The 5,027-nt window shown below is 39.1% G+C and overlaps 1 pseudogene; it reads left to right on the forward strand.

Annotated features, from left to right (window-relative positions):
• The first annotated feature begins 763 nt into the window (after positions 1-763).
• On the forward strand, positions 764-2,644 carry LOC119350301 (annotated as a pseudogene).
• The last annotated feature ends 2,383 nt before the right edge of the window (positions 2,645-5,027 follow it).

Genomic DNA, 5,027 nt, shown 5'->3' on the forward strand with positions numbered 1-5,027 from the left:
TCTCATGGTCTAAGGAAATGATACTTGACATTAGAAAAGCTTTAGCATACGAACTATGATCTTTGTGCTAGGCTTAGGATTGGGGTCTTGTCCATCACATTATTCTCCTAATGATGTGATCCCGTTATCAACGACATCCAATGTCCATGGTCAGGAAACCGTAACCATCTATTGATCAACGAGCTAGTCAGCTAGAGGCTTACTAGGTACATAGTGTTGTCTATGTATCCACACATGTATCTGAGTTTCCTATCAATACAATTATAGCATGGATAATAAACAATTATCATGAACAAGGAAATATAATAATAACCAATTTATTATTGCCTCTAGGGCATATTTCCAACACCGCCGCCCGTCCTCCTCCTCGAGCGCGCTGCCACCCGGCTCTATCCCCATCGCCGGCAGCGTCTTCTTCAGCTCCGGTCGCCGCCCTCCCTCCGACCACCATGGCTCCAACCTCTCATTTACGCAAGCAGGAGCCCCCCTGATTCGGCTGTCCTCCTCCACTCTCTGGATCAGGTTCATCCCCGTAGACCCCCTGCTCCTGCACTTCTCCTTCCCTTCTCCATCTCCCCCCAAATGTGCTTCCAGGTTGTGCCTGCAAGTAGTCATGGAGGCTTTCTTTCTCCATAGTCTGTGATTTGGGCTACTGCAAGTAAAAAAGTTCACCATGTGAGAAGGAGTCAGTGCAATATACTGTAGGTTAGATGTTCGTCTTTTGCGTGACCAAAAAATGTCATCTTCTGAAGGTTGAAGCCAAATGGGCTATGAAGCTTTAGATAAAAATGATTTGTTTCTGTATCTATATTCTAGTATTCAGCGTGAGCAGAAAGTTTGCTCTTTTTGACCGAATCAGAGCTGATTTTGCTATGAAAAATGTACTATTACATGATCTTGTACTATACAAATATGAACTTATTGTTCAGGCATACTAGTACAGATGAATATCAAGTTGATCAAAAATGTACTATTACATCATCTTGTAGTATACAAATCTAAACTTATTGTTCAGGCATACTAGTACTGATGAATGTCGGTGCCGAAGGGGCATCCCCGCGGCCATAGACTTCTCTTCTCTCCTGCAATTCAAGGTTGATTTTCCTCTTAAACATTCACACAGAAAGAATAGAGCTACTCCGTACACATTGTGTGCCGGCGTCAGAACATGTTATACTAATTAGAAAGTTCAGGAACTATGTTCTAAACTGAAGCATTTGTTCTTTGAGCTTAAATGCATTTATTCCCTGAACATAAACGGGTTGGATCTCTGAACTTAAGTGTGTGCATTCTGTGTGTATTGGAGCATTACATATATTCATTTTTGCTGTTGGATTTGGGTCATTGTAGTGACTGTTGAGCTTACTTTTCGGCACAGGTCATGGCTTAGCTGCGGCACGCCTCACATTGCTTCTCCTCGCTGGACTAGTCGACCTACAAGAGATCAACTCAAACAAAAATACCCAAGGTGAAATTAAACTGAATTAGTGATGCTTGATGAAAGCCTTAAGTCCGATCCCAATATCATGTCTGTGTTTATGACTTTATGTCAGTAAACAGATACTCGAAATATGCCGAATATTGAGTGTGTCAAACAGCTACTCGTGTGTGTGTGTGTGTGTGTGTTTGTCAAACTGCTATGGAACTGCATGTGTCCGGAGCACACACTTTGTTATACAGATTGTTTTTAAAATACTGATATATGATTTATGATGTTCAACATTTTTTCAGTTCAACATTTTTTCTATCATCAGCTCGTTAAGAACCCCAGAAACAGTTTAGTGTGTGTGTTCAAAAAAATGTGTATGTTCAAAATGGGAGGCACAGTACATAGGGATGTTGTCCATCATCATTGATTGATTAAATCACATGCGCACACACACGCATATTGACTGATCTACCCTGACATCGATGATAGAGCCTTTTTCTAATTCCCTCCTACACGGCAACAATATAATAATCGAATAAAAATCAGTTCAAAAATATATATGCTGGAGGTTTGTTGGAATGACAAAAAACATCAGTTCAATTTTTCTATACCCTAGCTTTTATTGCTAGATGTTGGTAGTCACTTGTTCTCTTGATGCCATCAAGTCTATACTTTTGTGCCCCGTGCTCTCTCAATCCAGAGGCCTGCAATACCATGCAAGTTGAGCCGTTCACCAAGCCGGCAATCACCATCAACCCCCCTATCAAAGAACCCCTCTGTTGCAGGTAAATTCAGACCTTCAAGCCAAAGAGATAGCTGGCTATACAGGGAGGATGACTTGAGGAGCATCACAAGCATATGCTCTGAGCGCCCAAGGAGGCTGAGCACAGTGGAGGCTCGATCCAGGATGATGCGAGCCTAACAAGCACACCAGCTCTCCCTAGCTACATGCAGTCCACGAAGTCTGCAAGAGCAAAATCTCGGTACCACATGGTATTTGCCGATAAGTTTGAGGTCCCTGATAGAGCATCTCTAGCCCACTCATCGATAAAGAAGCGCCTATCCTTCCCAGCCGCAGAGAAACCAAATGTCACCCGCAGATAAGCTGAAGGAAAGAGCAAGGCGCCATTCGGATCCTCCGAAGGTGGATCCTGCCTCCCTGAAGGATGTCCATGTTGCCTGATATGATTCGATGAACGTCAGGCACTGTCACCTATGATTGCTAGTTCTCCATCTTTTCCATTTTGTATTCTCTAGTTTAGATTGCTTTCTCTCAAGGTTGAACCCTCCATGAAACTGTATGATCTGTCCGGGTTGATTTGAGACGATTCTAACTATTTGCAGACAAAGGTTTTTCTCTATGGATTGTGGTGTGTGATGCCGCAGAGAAGGAAATGTGAAGCGGTAAAAAGAAGTGTGAGAGATTGGTGTGCGCGTGGCTTTGAGTGTACATTATGAGTTTTCTTCGAGAGTATATGTACATTATGGGTTTGGATTCTACTATTATTAACCACCATGTTTGATATGTAAGACATGAAATATTCCTCACTATTGTGATATGCATGTGTTTTTGATGTACTATACGTTATGGCAACTGAATCACTGATTGAGGATGATGCCGCTTGGCATCCTGAGTTGGTGTACTTGGTACATAGAGCAGTTTCAGTTTTTTTCCCAGTTGGCTTGCACTTGTTATAAAACCTGTATTTTCTTCTATCAAAGGCTACTACGATTGACATTCAGGCTGCTGATTCTTTTAACAACATTGTGTTTGGCAGAAAAGAAGGGACCTGGATTCAGTTACCAATCAGGTTGCAACAGGATTATGAAGTCGCAAACAAAAGGAAGTACATATCCTTCATTGCAAAAAATGTTCGAGTTTGAATGAAACAAAAAGAAAACATCCATCAGTTCAACTAGTGAAACCATGCAAAATCGAAGCTGATGGTGTCGTCAGTTTGGACGAGAAAACAAATCTAAAATTGTAATCCCAAAAAAGGTTCAGTTATATAAGTTCATGTCTCGACCGGAGGCCGTTCAAAACATCCGGAGATATAAGTCCACTGTTTTATTATGCAAGTTAAAAAAATGACGTCCCATCTTTGAAAACATGCTCAGTACAAACACATAGAGAGATCATTTCAACTACTCTGTTTTCGAACGAAAAAACAGAATGCCCAGTACAAACACCAAAACTGCACTCAGTACTAGTACTCTGTGTATAGAATTTATTGAGCTAAAAATGGTATGGTTCATACATTCTCGTCGATCTCGTTGTAATCATCCTTGTTTTTGTGAGTTTCCTAATGCAAGTTTTGTGGTCAGTCCAGATAGGAGAAGGTGATCCATTCAAAGTGTAATTCTGTGACAATATTGATCAGTACAAGTTAAAAATGATGGTCTGTTCGAAATAAAAGAAATAACAGAAATTCAACTTGTAAAAGTTCAAGCAAAAAGAACCCCCATGCAATTCAAATGGGAAAAGTAGAAGTCATAAAATAAGAGAAGTCCAGATTATCGTTGTAAAAAAATGTTTAGTTCAAAAAAAGAATAAAAAAACATTTTCTTTAAAAAAATATCATTCAGTTTGATGATATAAACCATGCAAGTACACGGGCGACGATACAATAACATTCAGTTCAACAATATAAACCATGCAAGTTCAGGGCTAGGATACAGTAAACCTTTGAAAATTTATGACAAAAATATTACCCAAAAAATAGAGCAAAGTCTAGTTAGTGAAAACACGCTTAGTACAAACACATGCAAGCATCAGTACAAGTACCTTTTTGGAACCATTTAAAATTACTCTACAAAAAACAGCTCAGTACAAACATACACATATATCAGTACGACTACTCTGTTTTTCAGACGAGAAAACAGCAGGATCCGTCATGCCGTATTCAAGATTACTCTTAAACGGTTGCGAAGTAGAGAAAACGTCCAACATGACTAAGTTTCGCATTTTCGATAGCTATCCAACGGTATATTATTTGCCCCATTTCGACAAACTTTTTCAAAAAACCGCGTTCAAAACCAATTTTAACCGTATTTGAATTCATATTTAAACTGTAAGGAATTAGAAGAAACTTTCTATACGCAAAAGTTGTGCATTTTCCATAGCTTTCCAACGCCGTATCATTTGCGTCAATACGACAAACCGTTTGCAAAAAACATTGAAAATACATTTCGCCCAGAATTTCACTGTTTTTCGAATTACTTTTAAATCATATAGAATTTGAAAAAATAGTAGATATATGGAAGATGCGGATTTTCACAAGCTTTCCAACGCCATCTCATTTGCTCAATTCCGACAAACCGTTTGAAAATTAAGTCCAAAATACGATTAGCATTTTCGGTTTTGAAAAAAACGGTTTTTTCAAAACTGCTCTTAAATCATAAATTTTTGCAAAAACAAATTATAAGATTGTAATGTGGACGTCAAGAGAGCTTTCCTACGATATATTACACGCCCCATTTCGACAAAAAAAATTACAAAAAAAAAATTTGAACTAAAGAAGACAATTTTTAACAGCAGCAGAAAGCATCAATTCAACCGCTTGAATTCATCAGTTCAAGTAGAGTAACAGAATAATAT

The sequence above is a fragment of the Triticum dicoccoides genome, chromosome 1B, assembly GCF_002162155.2.
Source record: "Triticum dicoccoides isolate Atlit2015 ecotype Zavitan chromosome 1B, WEW_v2.0, whole genome shotgun sequence".
NCBI classification, from domain to species: Eukaryota; Viridiplantae; Streptophyta; class Magnoliopsida; order Poales; family Poaceae; genus Triticum; species Triticum dicoccoides.